The sequence below is a fragment of the Pongo pygmaeus genome, chromosome 12, assembly GCF_028885625.2.
Source record: "Pongo pygmaeus isolate AG05252 chromosome 12, NHGRI_mPonPyg2-v2.0_pri, whole genome shotgun sequence".
Taxonomy (NCBI): Eukaryota; Metazoa; Chordata; class Mammalia; order Primates; family Hominidae; genus Pongo; species Pongo pygmaeus.
In genome coordinates, this window is record NC_072385.2 from 126065810 (window position 1) to 126085872 (window position 20063).

General features: G+C 42.9%; 1 long non-coding RNA gene across 1 annotated transcript in view; it reads left to right on the forward strand.

Moving 5' to 3' along the window:
- Window positions 1-3942: 3942 nt before the first annotated feature.
- Window positions 3943-20063, forward strand: part of LOC129030724 (uncharacterized) — a 54098-nt gene continuing 37977 nt past the window's right edge. Inside the window, exons 1-2 of the long non-coding RNA XR_008500740.1 lie at window positions 3943-4071; window positions 12497-12631. This is a non-coding gene — a long non-coding RNA (uncharacterized LOC129030724). The remainder of the gene's footprint in view (window positions 4072-12496; window positions 12632-20063) is intronic.

The following is a 20063-nucleotide window of genomic DNA, read 5'->3' on the forward strand; positions in this document are numbered from 1 at the left end:
TGGGACTGACCCCACAGCAGTGTCTAGTGATGAATGTTTCCCTTTCCTGAATCCCTGGGCGGGGTGTGTGTGCTCTTTCAGCTTAGCCATCCTCAGGTGGCTTGTGTTTAACCGTTGAATCCCAAGGACAGGGGGCTTTCTGTATCCCGGGGTTTCTTGCCTTCGTGTACCAGAAGAATCGGATCATACGTGGACTTGGAGAATGAGTGCAAGGTTTTATTGAATGGAAGTAGCTCTCAGCAGATGGGGAAGCCAGAAGGGAGATGGAGTGGGAAGGTGAAGGTGGTTCTTCCCTGGAGTCGAGCTGCTCAGCTGCCCAGGTTTTCCCCCGCCTGCCCCTGCCAAACTCCACATTGTTCTGCTGGTCAATGGCCTGCTGGCATCTGTCAGTGTGCTCTTCCACCGGCTTCCTTTTGATGTCCAGCTACTTGTGTCTCTGCCTGAGAGGGTCTTGGGGTTTTTATAGGCACAGGCTGGGGGTGTGGTGGGCCAAGCTGGTCTTGGGAAATGCAACATTTGGGCTCGAAAACAGGAGTGACTGTCCTCACCTAGGTCAATGGGCACAGGCCCAGGGGTGGAGCCCTAGCCAGGGACCATGCCCTTCCCTTCCCAGCACTTCCCTGCCTCACTTCCGTGTCAATACTGTAAGGTATCATGATGACTTAGCAGAGTTGTCATGCTGTCTTTTGCTTGTATAGCACTTTGCAGTTTGTAAAAGGGTCCCATTTACAGGATCTCCCTTGAACTTCAGAGAGATTAAGTCACCTGCCCACATGAAATAGGCTCTCATTGTCCAACCAAATTTAGCTTACATATTTTTTGAACACTGATATGGTTTAGATTTGTGGCCCCACCCAAATCCCACGTCAAATTACAGTCATCAGCGTTGGAGGAGGGGCCTGGTGGGAAGCCACTGGATCACAGGGGCAGATCTCCCCCTTGCTGTTCTCATGATAGTGAGTGAGTTCTCATGAGCTCTGCCTGCATAAAAGTGTGTCGCACCTCCCCCTGCTCTCTCTTTGTCACCTCCCCCTGCTCTCTCTTCTTCACCTCCCCGGTTCTCTCTTCCTCTCTCTTCCTCCTGCTCCAGCAGGTAGGACATGCCTGTCTTCCCTTTGCCTTCTTCCATGATTGTAACTTTCCTGAGGCCTCCACAGCTAGGCCTTTTCTAGAGCCTGGGGAACCATGAGCCAATTAAACTTTTTTCTTTACAAATTACCTAGTCTCAGGTAGTCCTTTATAGTAATGCAGGAACGGACTAATACAGACACTTTCTATGTGCCAGGCAGGCAATAACCATGCTCATATATATGCCCTCATTCGATCTATTTGACCATTCCTATTTTAGAGACAAGAAAATGGAGGCAAAGAACATTGGAGTCACTCGCTGGCTACACACGCTGAGGTGATAACCAAGGCAAGACTTGAACACCACTCTCTTTCTGATTGCAAACCTGGTTCTTTTCTTATTATAATGTTACAGTAAATAGCAAATGTCATAAATTGTTATTTACTTACTTTCATGCTGCTCTCACTGGGCAAAAAGAACAAAGAAGAAATAAGAGGAGGAGGAGAGCAAGAGATAGAGGCAAGGAACTGTACTGGAAATCCACCATAACTCATGGAGGGAGGAAATGTCTTATAGAAGAGGCATTAGATTGAACATCCGGTGGTGTTTTCTCCCCCTCGGTTTCTGGAAAACCATATACTTTCATAAACTCTATGCCCAGATCCCAAAGTAGGAATCAAGAGTTCCTTTGAGGACATGCAACCCTTCTCAGAAGTGACTCACATAACAGGATGAGGTAAGATGAAGGCGGCACTGCGGGTCCAACCCTGGCTGAGGATCAGGGTCTGGCACCCTTTGATTTCTCCAGGGAAGATTCAGGTAGGATAGGGGAGAAAGAGGGGGATGAGGTGCTCCCTGCCACCTGGGAGACCCACTGCTTGGTCAAGCCTGCCTGGGCCCTGCCTGAAGTCAGCCACAGCCAAGCAACACAGATGATCCTGGAGAACTGAGGATGCCTGGCTTGATTGACAGGAAGGTAGTGGGTTCCAGTAGCATTACTGAGGAGCCCAAGGGCAAGACTTGGGGCACGACAGTATCCAGGCTGATCAAGGAGCGTCTGGACAGAACCCAGATCAAGGTAGCCAGGGAGCTGCAATTCCTGTGCCTTGAGGGTCTTTTGATAACCAGCCTTTTGAGTGAAGCTGGTTTCTCTAAAGGAACTGAAAGCATGTGAGTATGGCGGGCTGCACGATGGAAGGAAACATCTTGTTTACAAATGTCAGGCGGTAATTAGCCTATTTTTAAGAGAGGAGCCACCACTGATGGCTTTTGTTAGCTGAAAACCTCAGTGCTTTCTTGTGGCTGTGCTTGAAGAGGCCGGGTAGACACGGAGACTCTGAACCCAGTTCATAAATAGTTGATTTCATATTTTAAAATCTTGCACTAAAACTGTCACCCCCTCTCGTGGATCACAGATGGTGAAGAACTAATTTGTTACTGTTTGATAACTGCTTTTATGTATCAAAGCTCTTATTTACTACTCTGTGGGGGAAACGACAGACTAAGAGCAATTGTGTGTTTTCTTTCCGTTTTTCTTTAACCGCTAGGCTTCTTGTTTTTACCCTGATGTGTTTCTTCTTTGAAAGATAAAATGGTGAAGCTTTTGCATATGCCAACTTGGCTGAACTCAGTTTTGGGGGGATTGGAAGATGCCTTTCCCAGCACAGACCAGCAGCCTTTTTTTTTTGGGATCCTTTTTAATGTCCCCATGCTCCATAATAATATTCGGGCCAGCCTCTCTTCTCTCTTAAGTCACAAAATGTTTCCAATTATCTATGCAAAGTGAGGCTTTTCTTGTAAAAACTGTCCAGCAAATGTAAATGCAAGAAGATGAGTAAGGTGAATCCAGTTCATCTGCTCCTAGGACGTGGGCAGACTTTCTTTCCTGTAACCACTCACTTCATTCATTCATTCAGTTCATATTTGATTCACTTTTTCATTCAATTAGCCAGTTGTTAATTCTTTTGGACTTTTTGGCTAAATCAGAGCTTAGATTGTGTGCACAGTGGAGGCTGGCACTGGTATGTACTCACCCCTACCACTCCTACCTATGTCCTTGGTGTGTCTTGGACATAACATGAAATGCCTAGAGAAAAAAATCCAACAATTAATTAGCTCAGTTTAGCAAACTATAGACTGTGAGCTAAGAATAATTTTTATATTTTCAAATGGTTAGGAAAAGTCAAGAGAAGAACAGTAATTCTTGACATGTGAAAATTATCAGAAATTCAAGGTTCAGCTTTTTGGAACACTGCCCCACCCACCTGTTGACGTATCATCTGAGGTTTCTTCATGCTGCAATGGCAGAGTTGAATAGTTGTGACCGGGACCATTGTCTGCAAAACCTAAAATATGTATTACCTGGCCATGTGCAGAAAAACCTTACCAATCCCTGAGCTAGCTCATTCCCTGCTTTCTTTAACACAGCAGGAACGTACTTGAACCATACGCATGGTTTAGGCATATGCAGCCTCGTCACTTGCTACTTACCCTTTGTTCACTGTGCACCAGTCATCCTGCCCAAGGTCACCTCCTGCCCTGTATCTTTGCACCTCCTATTGTGCTTGCATGCAGAGCTATTCATATTCTTTCTCCACATCAACTTTATTAGTTCTTTTATGTCAGATTTTATATCAAATACAACTTTATCAGAGAAGACTTCATAACTCCCCAGACCAAATTAGCTCTTTGTCATCTGTTCTTTTATGGACCTCCATTTTTTCTTTTTTTCCTTTGATAAGATCATTTATGAAAGTTTTCAGTTATATTTTTCTTAGTGCCATTATTTAATTAATATCCTTACACTAGCCTTTAAGATTTCTGAAAGCAAAAGCAATGACTGTTCATTTTGTCTTTGCATCCAGGTGCTCAAAAAGGGCTCGTGTGCAGCAGTGAGTGCCAGTTTGAATGAAGGAAGCATGCATGGCCTGAAGCCTCACCGTGTTCCAGGCGTCCAGTTAAGTGCTCTGCACATAATATCACACATTGTGCTCCACGATAAGGTATTCATCTCATTTTACAGATGGAGAAAATAAGGATACTTTCTAGAATTTGGCAGAGTTCTGTCTGGCAGATAGAAACTAGTTCTATTTGACTCCAAATCTCTCATCTCATTCTTATGACTATTTTACAGATAAGGAAATTGTATGTAAGGCATCATGATTCAAATCAATTCTCACTGGGAAAGAAAAATGCCATAGAAAACATTTTATTCTATACACAAAAAGGTTTTCTCAGCATGTTTTATCAACATAATCATCGTCACATTATCATCATTAAGACATGAAAGAGGAGCGTACAATGGAGAGGCTCTCCTTCCCTCCTCAGTCACTCAAGAACGTGATGGTAAATGGGGTTTTAAGCTGTGTTTTGCTCTACGTTTAATCGTGTTTCCTTTCTTGAATAATCACAAGATGCTACAGTGTTAGAAAGAATATTAGAGAGAATCTAGCTCAGCCAGTTTCCTTGTCACACCCAGAAGTCTCAGATCACTTTCCCTGGTCGTAAATTATGGGTTGACATAGATTCCCAGCACAGACCTCCTCCTGCAGTGTTTGTTCCCAGGACCTCTCCTCCACTCTGCTATTCTAAAAGCACAAAAGAAAATCTCTCCAACGCTTTCTATAATTGAGAATAAATTGCCCATTTGCAACTTCATCATGTCATATTTTGAGATTTGAGATTGTAAATGCATTTTCATGCATGTTCATTCAGTGATGCCCCCACACTTACCCTGTTGCCATGTTAGATTTTGGAGTGCTGACCATATAAAATCAAGAAAACAAATTTTCCCATGTCACTCTTTGGAAAATGTTCATGCCTCATAAATATTGAAATGTGGATTTCATCATAAGTCAGTCTATGTTGGGTGCCCACTCTCTTCTGAACTCACACCTCCCTGTTACCCTGTGTTCAAGTGAAGTTTAGAAGGGTTAAATGTTATATTATCAACAATTTGATGACATTAAAAATGAATATGAACAGAGATCAATAATTCAGCGTGTAGTTTCAGAGTGTCTTTTAGCTTTTGTTAGAGTAGAAGCTGATAATGATGACAGTTATGATGACTAAAACAATAGATGTTTAGGAGCTATTTTACATTTGGCAAAGCCCCTTCATCATGAATTTTCTCATGAAATATTCACAACTTTTCTTGTTAGTATCATTCAGTATTATTACTGCCTTATGCAAATGAAGAAATGGAGCTACAGAAAGTTTGTAGAAATTTCCACAAATCATGTAATAAATACATGATAGAGCTAGGGAAATTATTCTTTTGTCTTCTAAGGAATAGAGGGAATTTCTATGTCACCAAACATATCTTTTCATCTTTTCTCTAATTCCTAAAATTGCAGTAATATGAAGAAAATCTATAAAAGAAAAATTCCAGTGAAAGATTAAAATACTGGAGTCAACTCACGTTGGAGCAAAAATCAGTGGCTGCGTATTTGCCTGAGAGGGTCCAGCTCCTGCTGCGGTCTCACGTCATAGTTCATCATGCCTCCCTTGCTGTTCCTAGAAGGTCCCAGTTTGGAGAACAATCGTGTCCTAATGTGAACTCCCCAGAGACAAAGGACTGAGCAGGCTTACATTGGGGTCAAGGAAGGAAAGGACAGGAGAGGAGACCAAGAGCAGGGGCCCAGGGTCACCTTCTCCCCAAAAGCTGGCTCTGAAGTGGTGAAGGCACAAGATGCATTCTGCAGCAGCCACTGACTTGGTGATGTGTATCTTGACAGGACTTGGGGTTTACACAGCATCCAGGAGCTCCCCATCTAAGCCCCCTTTGACAGCCTCCATGTGAGCATCTCCCATCTCCTCAGTACCCTGCCGGCCCCTCCACACTGCCCTGTCCATCTCCAGCCATTCTCAGCTTTGCTAACATTTCATGAAAAAACACCTTCTTTCTCTTTGTGCCATGGTCTTTTTCCTTAATTATACCAGAACACCTCTCAGGTCAACTAGTCTAAGCATGTCCTACAGACATCCCAGCCTTCTTTCAGCATCACTTGTGGAGAATCTGCAGCCAAAGTCAGTGTCCAACAGAGGCCCTACGTCTGGCCCTGTCAAGCAAGATCACATTCCTCCCCAACTCTCAGGTAAGGCCCACATGGATCCCACAGATTTCCAAAATCCTCAGCCCTCCTTTCCTGGATTCCAAAGACCCACCATCCCTATCACCGAAATTTTTCTCTGCAGCTTTGCACATGCAGCTCAGGTGTGTGTTTCTGTGTGTTTGTGTGTGTGTGTGTATGCATGTGCACCCATGCATGTGTGTGTAGGAGTTGGGGAATAAAATAGAAACTTCAGATAACACATTCTGAAGTCATCCCTTCACCATCATCTCTCATATGTTTTTGTTTTTCGGCTAAAAGTGACAACATGTTTACTATTACTCTGAGCCCCACATGGCAAGAGAAAGGCTCATTTCATACATTCCTCCTTGCACATTCTTCTTGGGAAACACTAATGTGCATACTTTTCACCAAAAAAGAATCAACTGTGCCTTCCTAAAGTACACTTGGTGCCTGCAACTGAATGCATTCAAATCTTAAATACATGGAAGTATAGAAAAGGATTTCTGTATACTTCTTGAATATGTTTATATTCTAACATGGGAAACAGATGTGAATATAAAGAGAGGAGATGTGTTTCCACAAAGCCAAAAGTATGTGAGAAATGTTTAAAATGGTCACAAAACTGCTCGTATAATCCTCGACAGAGGAGTTCAGGCCGGTACTTCTCTTCAGCCCACTTTCTGTATTACTCTGGCGGCCGCATTGATTTGATTTTTCGAGTCTTCATGCCCTGACCACGGTCCTGCCTTCTGAATGGGCATCATTAGGGCTTCTTGGTTTGTTTCTCTTGAGGCAGAGGTTTTATGACCTTGAAGATATCAGTTTTCATTTAAGTGGAGGATTTAGAGATGCCAGGCTAAGGCATTATTTGCCTGAATTTTAACTTAATACACAAATAAGTTCTGAATTTCTGCTTGGAAACAGGAAAAGGGTCATTTAAACAATTTAAATATTATTAACTTGCTTAGGAAAAGGAGAAAAAAACCCCTCAAGCTATAATGGCATCTACAGCTGACAGGATAGATTTATGGAAGTTTTTATTCCATGGTAGAAATATATCTACAGATGCCCCATGGTAAAATTAGGTAGGCTTATGGCACTTAGAAAACTGAAATCTAGAAACACATGGAATGAGTAAGATGATATTTCCAGCAATCAATGCATTCTATAAAGTGATTGGAGAGAGCTTCCTCTACACAACAATTTTGGACTTGAGGTTCCAATTCAGTGTTTCTTGCCCTAAATTATAGTAAAGGCTAAATCTCATTATGACAAACCGTAATAGATCATCAAAATTCTTGAGTTAGACCTAGAAATCTGTTGCGTTATGTGCCTTGATCTAAATGTGACTGGGACTTGGAAACCTTGTTATACTGAAAAGTCTGGCTATACAGATATTTGGCTGATGTATTCAGTGATTCTCATTCCTAGAGCAGGAAAGGGAATGAAGTATAAAAGTTTCAGATTGTTTGGTGAGCCGGATCAGATCACAAAGTTGGTCATGAGTCCAGGATGGGGGCACTGGCAGCTCCTAGGAAGCTGCTGTAACACCTATTTACTGCTCATCCAGCAAGCAAACAAGCTTCGAGAACTCTTAGAGCTCCCTGGGTGGATTTGGTCCCTGAGGCTGACTTTGTTTCTCATGGATGTGGGACTCAGGACTGGCTGATCTCAGCCTAGCCTGAACAGAGCATAGATTCTGCTAGGTCGCCAGAGCTGTGGACTGACAAACTTCCCCCAGGCAGGGCAGGTGCAGGTGTCCACTCAGCACCCAGCCGGCCACTCATTGTCATACAAAAGAGTTCTTCACGCATGGCCATTATATAGGTCTACTTAAGATTTCAGTGCAGGAGGACTAGCTACAAATGAAACTGCTAAAATAGTCTCCTGAAATAAAAGATCACACTGATACCTGATGCATTAGTCTGTTTTCACACTGCTGGAAAGAACTACCTGAGACTGGGTAATTTATAAAGGAAAGAGGTTTAATTGACTCACAGTTCCACATGGCTGGGGAGTCCTCAGGAAACTTACAATTATGGCAGAAGGTGAAGGGGAAGCAAGACATGTCTTATATGGTGGCAGGAGACAGAGAAAGCAAGTGGGGTATGTGCCACACTTTTAAACCATCTTGTGAGAACTCACTCACTATCACGAGAACAGCAAGGGGGAAATCTGCCCCCAAGATTTAATCTCCTTCCACCAGGTTCCTCCCCTGACACATGGGGATTACAATTAAACATGAGATTTGGATGAGGACACACAGCCAAACTATATCACCTGTGTTTGAGAAAACACTCTCATCTGAAGGGTGAGATAGTAAAACAACTTTATTTAAAAAAATTTAAAAAGAAACAGAAGCTAGCATTTTAGAACCTAATACTTTCTTCCTTTTTGATGATAGACTGCCAAATTCCTTTGGGCAAGCTCAGAAAAAGAAAACAAAAATATATGAATAGGGCAATTTCCTCTAGATGTGTAGCTTAGCGTACTCATCTTATATGGAAAAAATATCAGCTTTACTCTTCATCCACTAGAGAACTAGCAAAAGAATGCATTCCTATGGGAGTTTGTACTCTAAGAAGTCTTTCCATATGCGACAGAAGGGGAAGAAATATCCTTTCACACACGTGCCACTGAGCAGTCTGTTCTTTTAATTTGGCCAAATGTTGTCTAGGCTCTTCTTGGAGTCTCATTCACGGAGATATTTATTCCCTCATCTTACCCTTATTTTAAGGTATATTGAGAAATTAATAGGATGCGTGAACTGTCTTTTGTAGTTCGTGTTAATATAGTTCTGCCTGAGAATCCTAAGAGGAGCTGTCTGAGAGCTTTCTAATATCAGAAAAGTTATTTGAAGTTAGGAAATAGGCAAAGAAGATTAGTAAGTATTTTCTCAGTGCAGAGCTGGTTTTGCGTCTTTGATTGACTTTTTGTTGACTGAGCTATTTTACACCTTCGTTAGGGGCAAAGTTATAGATTTTCATTTGGTAGAGATGCAAATAATTAACATCCACTGGGGGAAACCTCCTCCCAAATATGGTTTATGACCTCACAAAATATCAATCAATTGTGTCTCTCACCTAAGCAATCTTTTCCTAATATCCTCATATTAAACTGTCCATAAATACCCAGCTCCTCAAATTCTCCTTTGAACCCCTATTAACATCTTAGTGGTTTCCTCACTAATTAATGAGCTGAATAGAACTTGGACATTATGTTCATATTTGTGTAAGAGTTATGTTTTTGAACCTTTTGAAAATTAGACAATAGCTCTAGGAAATAACACGGTCTGGGGCCTAGAAATTTTCTTTGAACATTTTACATACTTCTCTGACTAGCATTCCATTTTTGTACCTATTCTCTTCCCGTGGAGCTTTTCTGAGAAGGATTCAATAACTATCACTCTTCCCAAGAAAAATGTACAACTCTATCTGCACATGCCAGTGCCATCTGGAAGGAGATCGGACTCCACAGCAAACAGGATGAGGCAAAGGAAGTCCAGTGGATATTCCCTCATTTAGAAACTCTGACAGCAGGATGTGGAGGTGCCAATCAGAGCCAGATGCTGCTCATGACAGTGATAACAGCTGCCACTCAGAAGTCTTGCACCCCACCCTGTGGTCCTCTCAATCCCTCTAATCAGATCCATCCGCCCAGAATGACTTGTGTCTGCTTCATTCACAGGGGCAGGTAAAGTCTCTGCTGAGGTTTTACCTACCTGCCCCTTTCGCATTGGGAGCTTTGCCCTCCCTATCCAGGTGCTGTCTTGGCTCCAGCCTCGTATCTGTCCCCAAGAGACCTGCTTTGTCTAAGAATGCCACAGGGCTATTAGCACAACTCTTTCTGATGGTTATTCATGATAATTTGTACCTCTGGCTTCACCACTATCTACAAAAATGCACTTCATGACTCATTATCTGTTTCTGTCTTCTCCGGTTTTCCTTTTCTGGGCATTGTACTCGCTCTTTGGGTACCAAGACTACTTGGAATCCTCTTTTTGTATTGTTGAGTAATTCATCTCTTCTTTTCCAGTGCAAGTCTTGGGGATTTCAACTTAGAAAATAGGCCACTAAGGTATTTTGCTAAGCAAAAGAATTATAGACTCCAAGAAATGTCAATTCTCTAGGAATTCGAAATAGCCATAATCAGTGTTTCTATCAGTCTGAGTGGCATGATTTTTAATGTTCACCCTACACTAGCAAAGGAGGCTGCATGGGAGGTGGCACCAGCCACTGAGGAAGTATCCTGGAGAAAGAATGGGTTTAGAGGGACAGTGGGAAATTTGATTTTGAAACAGTTCCAAGGGAATTTCCCACGGAACATCCACAGTATCATATGATAACTTCCAAAGCTTGGAGAAGTTTGCTTCCACCCTGAAACTTTCTGTCCTTCTGCAGAGGTGAGGAAAGCCTTTTCCTCATTTTGGCTGTTAGTCATTGGGAAGCATTTGTTTCTTTCTCTCTGATCCCCTCCCATGAGGCTCCGCCATTCTGAATTACACAGAGGTAGCTCCTTTTGATGCTCAGGGTCCTGTAAAACAAGCAGAAGTTACAGACTTGGAGTGTGTCCCACGCAGCAGAGCCTGGCCCCCGCCCACAGCAGCCCTCCCCAGGTTTGCACATATGCCCGTCCCAGTTCTGTGTGGTCTTGGCTGCAGTGGCCGAACATAAAGCCTCAGCTGCTGTTTCACAGCTTGGATTTTAAAGGGCTCATAAGGAGAGATTGAAAGCTGAATATCTAATGCTGTCTTCAGATGCAACATCTATCACCCAGTCTGTGTACAGCATTAGTTGCTAGAAAACTGTCCCACACATGCTTTTTATATCTCACCCTCAACCAAAATGAACCCCTCAAATGTACTAACCAACCAACCGGAGTGTGCAGATCTCTGTTAGGCCAGAGAAAAGCAAAATTGTTCAAGTTCTAAACTTACATGTACGGGAAGTGAAATTAACCTAAACTCTTACCTTTTGTCTTATAAAAACGATGTCCTAGAGGACCTTAGAAATTTCCTGGGAAATATTTAATTACCTATTGTAGAGTCTGATAGTTAAATGTAGCTATTATGGAACAGACTTGATACCATTTTGACCAGCCATAGTCCAACCTGCCTAGGAATCTATATTGTGCCAAGAATCTTTCAGAGGTAATTTAGAGAGTACACATTTTTTAAAAAACTAATTAGTAGAAAGATAACTGGATAGAAAGCTGGAGATTTAGGTTCTAATTTGGGTTTGTCTTCTAACCAGCCATGCATCCCTGGAAATACGACCCTAGCCTTTCAAGGTGCCAGTTTGATCTGTAAGGCCAAGTAGTTGGATAAAATACTTTCTAAGTGTTTTAGAAAGGTTCTTATAATAAATACTTTCTAAAGGTTCATCAACAACCTTTGCTTACTTCTATGTGCATTTCTAGTTAAGTTCCTTTTAAAGAAAAGGAGAAAGATAGAGCCTCTACATTCTCCCTGTTCACTTTTTTTCCCCCAATCTAAGGGATTATGGAGGTCTTGTTATCAGGTAGACACTGGCCTAGGCTATTGCTAAGAGCTTCCTCCAAACTTCCTGCTTTTTCAACAAGGTATTTATCATAATGAATCCATCTCATATTTTTGGCTGCCAGCACCTGAGCATATCTTCTCTGTTTCAAGATCTTTGCTACTTTTATGGGGGCCCTGGGAGCCTCGATGGGACATAGAAGCCACCTCCCATCACCGAAATTTCAAATGCCAGGTACTTGGCTTTGACAACCTCCCATGCACCTTGGGTACAGACTTGGAACTCACCAAGAGACAAATATGCCATGGGCTGTAAGTTCTTAGTGGGGCAGGGACCACAGAGATTCCGTGGTGTGGCCATGGTGTGGCTGTGGTGGTTGTAGCCCAGTTGCTTACTTGGGCAGTGGTGCTGGTGCCAGCATATAGGGACCAGCTAAGTGGCATTGAGGTGCAAGATGCAGCCTGCTGCTGGGCCACAGGGCTGTCTTCAGCAGACCAGTTCTGTGGCCTGATTTAGGGGAACTATTCCCAGTGAACCACCTGTAAATCTGCTGCTCAAACCGTCTCAGTGATTTTGCAAGCTAATCCACAACATTTTAATACAATCCCTTTATGTCTAACTCAGCCACACTCAGTTTATTTGTCTTGCAACTGAGTACTCTGACTTATATAAGTATAATTGGACAAAAAATAGAGGTTTTCTTATTTCAACTGTTTCCAGAGACCAAAGCTAGATAAAATCATAAATCTAAATTTCTGTCTCCTCCACTAATCTGTTGGTTCTTTGAGATCAGGGATGGTGCCTTGTTTATTTCTACTGCTTTAGAACTCATTGCCCTATGACGTCTTTCACAGAACAAGTTCTCACATGGGAACCGAGCAAAGTGTAATGGATGTTCCCAGGAGCTGCCCATGGGATTCAAGAAAAGTGTAAGAGAGGAGTAACATTTGGGCTGGAAGCGAAAATACAAGTAAACATATGTCAAATAGGTAAGTATGGAAAGTGTATTCCAGTAGAAAAAAGCAAGTGTAAAAATACAAAATAAGCCATTTAGAGCATAGTAATTAATTTGGGGCTTGAGGACTACAGCAAGGTGTTTCTTTCCTCACCCAAAAGTCTAGCAGTAGAATTACGGTCATGAGTCACTTAACGACAGGGATACATTTTGAGAAATGCCTCTCTCTATGATTTTATCATAGTGTGCACTTACATAAACTTAAATGGTATAGCCTACTATATACCTAGGCTATGTGGCATAACCTGTTGCTCCTGGGCTATAAACCTGTTCAGCATGTTACTGTACTGAATACTGTCGGCAATTGTCACACAATGGAAAGTATTTGTGTATCTAAACGTAGAAAAGGTACAGTAAAGGTGCAGTACTATGGACCACTGTCCCATAAGATTGTATGTGGTGCATTATTGACCAAAGCGTGATATGTGTGGTGCATGACTCTGTAGTACTGTCTCATGAAATCAACACAGGTCAGGAGCAGCAGACAGTCAAGAGCACGTTCACAGATCAGAATAGCTCCCACTTTGCCAATCTTGGCTTGAACTTGAGTGAAGTCATTAATTGACTGCTTTAACATATCCAGAGGCAGAATTGGCACATAAAAGGTGAGTGGATCAGCCATGGATTGGCATCTAGTTTATAAATCAGTCTTGCTTGCTTGGTTAATGTGAGACTGTCACGAAAGATACAACTTTTCTATTTTGGTGATGATAAATTAAGGTTTCCAAACTGGTAAGGAGCAAACTAAGGACAGAGGATAATTTACAAAGAAAATGTCACCTTGTGAGGAATGACCAGCTAGCTATTCCCTTATGCCATGGTTTGGCTATTTGCAAAATATCCCTTTACTTTGAGTTTTTATATTTGGCATGGCTAAAAAGTAGAATTTCTTGCATGTGGGCATGGCATGTATGAATAGTAGGGACAGAACAAGAGTGTGGAAGCTAGATGTTTGAGGAAAAGCAGCCCCAATTTTGCATGCTTTATATACTGGGCAGGAGTAAAGCTTCCAGGCTGTGAATGGGGATGAAAGACAAATTAGAAAAATCACTTTGCTTCAACAAGCATTATTTGAGTGGGCTATGGAGATGTGGGCTTAGCAAGATGACAATAGCTTTTTCATGTTCTCCAGGAGGTCACTATATAGTGGGAAACAGATGAGGTCCCAGAATTGCATGACAAGTCCAACAACAGGTACCAGCATGAGACATGGCAATCTGACTGATCATCCACATAAGAAGAGGTTGGGAGGCCAACTGAACCCACTCTGACAGCCTCTCCCTGGCAGGTTGGGTGAGGAGGTGGGCTCCGTCATTAATATCCAGTTCCACTTCTTGTGCTCCTCTTGGTCCTGTGGACCTCAGCCGAGCACCTCCAGGAGGATGTTCTGGGAGGATGAGGTTGCATCCCACCATCTCCCAGTGGGTATTCTCCACATCAGTTTCCTCTGATGGTTCAATTGTCGACGGGTGTCCAGCCGTGTCATCTTTCAGAAGTTGACTGAAGTTCTATACTGGCTGACAGAAAATCCCTCCTCCTTCCCTTTTGGGACAATTTTGGTTTATGGATTTTTTTTGAGTATGAGTTCAATAGTTCTTAAGGCAGAGGAGAGGTAAGAGGGTTTGTCCAGCCTGCCGTATTTTTGCATTGCTCATTTCACCCTCACTCCATCCTGGAAAGGCAGGTAATATTATTAATCTAATTTAAAAGATAAGTGTGCCTCTGTGAGTTAGGAAGCTTGCCAAGGTGGCACAGCTGTAAAAGGCAGAGCCAGGCTGGATCCCCTAGCAGCCCCCACCGTGCTTCCTTGTGCAAAGTGGGCTAAAGCCAGTGGGTGTGCACCAGGGTGCAGCCAGTGTGAGCTCAAGGAGGTTGGTGTGGTTGGTGGGCTACTAGAAGAACTTTGCAGGGTGAAGGTGTGTCTTAAAGCAGTGGTTCCCATGCTTTGCTGAATATTAGAGCTTTTAAAAATCTCCATGCATAACCACATGCCAGACCAATTAAATGCGAATTTCTGGCGGCGGGATTCAGACATCCAAAATTTCTAAAGCTCCCCAAGTGATTCCACTGCAGCCAGGGTAAAATGCAGATTCAGATTCAGTAGTTGTGAGGTGGGACCTGAGAGGCCACATTTCTTTCTCTCCTTTTTTTTTTTTTTTTTTCCTGAGAAGCAGTCTGGCTCTGTCACCCAGGCTGGAGTACAGTGGTGAAATCTCGGCTCACCACAACCTCCACCTCCTGGGTTGAAGCGTTTCTCCTCCCTCAGCCTCCGGAGTAGCTGGGATTACAGGCTCCTGCCACTACACCTAGCAAATTTTTGTATTTTTAGTGGAGACAGGGTTTTGCCATGTTGGCCAGGCTGGTCTCGAACTCCTGACCTGAGCTAATCCAGTCTCCTTGGCCTCCCAAAGTGCTGAGATTACAGGCGTGAGCCGCTGTGCCCAGTGGAGTCTACATTTCTAACAAGCTCCAGCAGATGTGGATGCAGCCGGCCCCCAGCCCACATGCTGGGGAGTAAAACCTTAGACATGTGCAAGACCCTTTATTTCAGAGTTAATTTTCGGAAAAACAAGCCTGGTTTCCTTGGAGGAGTCCTTGCTGGGAACGAGTCCATCCTCAGGTGATGCTGCCTTGCCAGGCCACATCGCTGGTATGGCAGCCACTCTGCCAGATCGGTGGTAGCTGGAGCAGCACCTTCTGCCTGCCCCACCGTTCCTGCCAGGCTCAGCTGAAGTTTTGCCCTACAGTTGGAGGAAGTATCAGACGTGTGTGCGGTAAGGAAAAATCATTTTATGGGGAAATCTACTTTGACTGAGAGTTAACAAAATCAAGTTGGAAGAGGAGCATTTCAGTTGGAAACTAGGGACCATTTTTCCCCGTGGCACTTTATTAGACAGCGGAATGAGTTTCCCGGGCAGTAGCGGCCACTTGTTTCATTTAAAAAGACCAATATACAAGAGGTGCTGGCAGAGGGATAGATGAAGTGACCTAAGAGGGTTTCTATTGCTCCAGCTTCTGTCGCCAAATGAAACTCAAACAGCTTTTTCATGTCTTAAACAGACCTACATAGAGCAACTATGAAAATTCCATCCATTATAAATACCTCTTTTAGCAGCAGTTTAGAAATATGCCTCTTGGGTCCCATTCATCCTCAGTAGATGGGATTTGGATGACCAGGTGGGAGAGGACTTGTGGCTGGGGAGAAGGAAGGTAGGGTCTCCCTGCCGTATCTCCGGATCCCAGCCCAAGGAAGTGGGCCTGGTGCAGCAGAGGTAGGGCGAGCAATCACTTCTTCATCTTTTCTTACGGTGTTTTACAAAATGATGCTGCCCTACCTCTCACCAAGTAAACAATGCAAAGTAGGTGACCGTTTGCAAACAGGTTTTCCAGGGGCAGCTGAATTCCTCACAAGGCTTCGAGTTGATCACATCCATTTTGTGTCTGATGACCGCTGGCCAGGCGGGAGGAGCAGGCAGGTGTTTTCCCTCTGGCTAATCCGTGGAACAGGCTGCTTGGAGACAGGCATGTGTGAAATTGCTTTTCACACTGTTAGGGAGCTGGGATGATCTCTCAACAGCGTAACTGCACGTGAACACTGGCTGGAATATTTTCATTTTAGAAAGGATCGGAGCAAAGTTCTCATTTTTCATCAGAGATACACTGGAGTAGGCAGAAGTCTTTCTGTTCCCCTTAACAAGGTGAGCGAAGAATGCAGGAACAGTGCAAGAAACAGATTAGACTTAAGAAGTAAAGCAACTTCCCTGACCAACTCAGATTTGTGGCTTTAATTAGGAAGGCCAACCAGGGTCATAGGAAAAGCAGAGGAATGACAGACCTGGGTTCAAATCTCATTTCTACGACTTGTTAATTGTGAGATTTGGGGCAAGAACCTCGAACAGACTTCGTTTCCAATGGGAACAGTCAACCATCAAAACCGGTTGGAGTTCAGTGTAGCAGAACTTGTAACAAAGCCTGTTTACTCTGCACAAATGAGTCATTATTCCTCACTGACATGGTTTGGATCTGTGTCCCTGCCCAAATCTCATGTGGAATTGTAATCCCCATTGTTAGAGTTGGGGCCTGGTGGGAGCTGAGTGGACCATGCGGGTGGATTTTCCTCTTGGTGCTGTTCTGGTGATAGTGAGTTCTCATGAGATCTGGTTGTTTAAGAGCTTGTGGCCCCTCCCTGCTCTCTCTTGCTCCTGCTCCTCCATGTAAGACACCTGCTCCTGCTTTGCCTTCCACCACAATTGGAAGTTCCCTGAGGCCACCCCAGAAGGAGAAGCCTCTATGCTCCCTGTACAGCCTGCAGAACGATGAGCCAATTAAACTTCTTTATAAATTACCCAGTCTCAGGTATGTCTTTATAGCAGTGTGAGAACAGATTAATATATTCACTAAATATCCTTTCTTAGCTGAATTCCTAGGGAAAACACCACTGATGAATTATGAAGCTTACCACAAGTTTTGATTCCGTGATTAATGCTCATTTTATAGTAGCTGGAGAAATAGTTTCAGATACCAACAAGGCACCCCAAGATGCCATCAAATTAAGCCTCAGTGAAAATAGTTAAGATGAAGAATAAGAAATATTAGTTATTATCATTTAATCACTTACTATGTAACATAAGTTCTGAATTAAAGGGTTCTTGGTAGATGTGTTTGTGAAGACAAGGCTGCTTTGATTCTGTGGGAGTTTTAATATTTACATCCATTTCATTATGTAAGATAAAAATCACTTTAAATTATTACCAAGAAAAATAAATTATGAAGTAATGTATGCAGCAGAAATTCTCACCTCATCCTTGACCTTTAACCTCTGGTTAATGGGGTGAGGGTGGGCCTTTAGGAATGGCCAAGAATGACATGATAATGAGGGACTGGGGCAGGAAACAATTTAAAAACAATTGAATTTACATATAGTTAATGAGTATACATTTTAGAATATCCAAGGAACATCTGTTACTATACTCATGGTGTATATACACTGGAAAATTAATTTAAAAATAAATCAGAATGGTTTGTTTTTGGATTTAAAATAGATATACTTGTCCCAATGCCTATAGTGTTAAACATCCAACAGTCTTTCAGGATGCCATGTGATCCCAGCAGGGCCACAGAGATGATTCACACATGAAATCTACCCTCAGCTCCTTCCAGACCATCGAGGTTAGGCGATGGGAGTGTGAGTCCACTGTAATGTTAGACACACAGTGACCAGGGCCGCAGACTGGTTGAGCCCATTTCTGTGGAAGGGAAGAGAACAGCTCATTTAGAACTGCAGAGGAAAGCCAAGGTTCAAGGAGAAGAGGCATTTGAACTGCATCTTCACCTTTTGTTAGGATTTGAATCCAGAATGAAAAGAAAGGAAATGTTTAGCCTGAGCTAAGGATTAGGGCAAGAGTGTAAGCTGCCAGAAGGGGAAACAGTAGGAACTTGAGTTAGGATGAGTTGTGAACAGGTGTTGGCTTTCAATGCCTGGCTGGAGAGCTAGGCCATTACTTCCTGGGTCCTGGGAGCAGGTGAACTACAGGAGGATAAGGAAGGTGTTGACAGAAATCTGAGTCTGTTAGCATTTAATGGGGCACAATGGAGCGTCCTGCAGCAGGGAGGCCGGGAGAAGTATTGTGACTGTCCCCATGGAGTAACGACAGCTCTCTACCCTGACTCAGACAACAGATGCTGAATGACAAGGGTAGTGGGTAGGCTTCTTAGACCTGCTAGAACCAGATCCTGTTATTGGTGTGGATCATTCAGCACATGCAGAGCCAGTCCTAGAAAGGGCCTCAGACAGTTCTCCACATTGAAAGGGACACATTTTACCCCCTGAAACTGAACAGGTCATGCTTTCTGTAACAGCGTCATCAAAAAGATATTCGGTAAAAAATGCACTCAGCAGGTTTAGGTGCATTTGTCAAGTCTGGAGTTTTTCAGGCGCAATACAATCTAAGAATAAAAGCACGATCAACAAATCCAGTAAGAATGCTTCTTTAAGGTTTCAGGAGGTGAATGATGAGACTAGGTTTGAGTCTTCAGGAAATTCAGAAAACATGAGAAAGAAGGAGACTAGTGATTATCAATCTACCTACACATCAATGCATTGAATATATTATCTCTAATCTTCATAAAAATGCAAAATCAATTATGACTCATTCTATGGTTGTGGAAATTGTAGTTTAGAGTAAACAATTAGTCAAAGGCCACAGGACTCACAAATGTTGAAACTGAAGCTTGACTTTTGGTCAGACTGACTCTTAAAATCTCTCCACTGGAACCCCTTATTTCAAGGAGATTAGAATGTTCCTCAACTTCTATTTACGGAGATCATTAGAACAAACACGCAAAAATATAAAATTCATGACAGTGCAGTCTACACAAGAGCATTGGGGGTATTATTTGAAATAAAATTCTGCAATTTTAAAATTCCTTCTTTCCATGTTTCTTCCCTGCTCCTACTAGCAGTGTTCTTATTAGAGAAAGTCAGAGAGAAAAGCATTAGTCATAGCTTAGTTTTGCATTTCAAAATTTAGCTGTGATTATCAGGAGCCAAAATTTGGATAAATTAGCATCCAGTTTATCTCCAAATTACAGGATTTCATAGACCGTGAGCCGAACTGGTCCCCTTTGTCTTCTATATACCAATTCTATCCCAGGGAAGGGAAATCAAAAGTCTTCATGGATTAGCTGTACATGTAAGATTTGTTCCAAAGAGTTGGAGAGAAGCAAGTGTTAGATGTGGGTGTGGGTTTCCTGATCCCCATGCTAACTTCCAACTCTTCCTAGAAAGGGAGAAGTTGGAGAAGTTAGGGATAGAAACTTCCTTAATGCGAAGAAGTCCAAGAGCCAAAGAACTTATGCTAGCCTTTTTAAGCACCTAGCCTAGGGATTATTAGGGACTACTTGAAATCTTGTTGAGATTAACACCTGCCTTCCCTTTCTCTTAATGCTAGGAGAAATATTTTGATTTCACAGATTCAACCTCTAAATGGATACAATGAGAAATAAGAGAATAGGGCTGGGGGTTTCAGGTAGCTCTTTACAAAGTCTAATTGTTGGTCAGGTACATTTTCTGGGAGGAAGAAACATTTGCATGTGGTGTAAAGAAAATTGTCCTAGCTGACCTGGGTTATTAGATTCCTTTTTTTTTTTTTTAAATTGAGATAGAATCTCACACTGTCGCCCTGGCTGGAGTGCAGTGGTGTGATCTTGACTCACTGCAACCTCCTTCTCCCGGGTTCAAGGGATTCTCCTGCCTCAGCCTCCCAAGTAGCTGGGATTACAGGAACCTGCCACCATACCCAGTTAATTTTTTTTGTATTTTTAGTAGAGATGGGGTTTCCCCACATTGGCCAGGCTGGTCTTGAACTTCTGACCTCGTGATTCACCTGCCTCGACCTCTCAAAGTG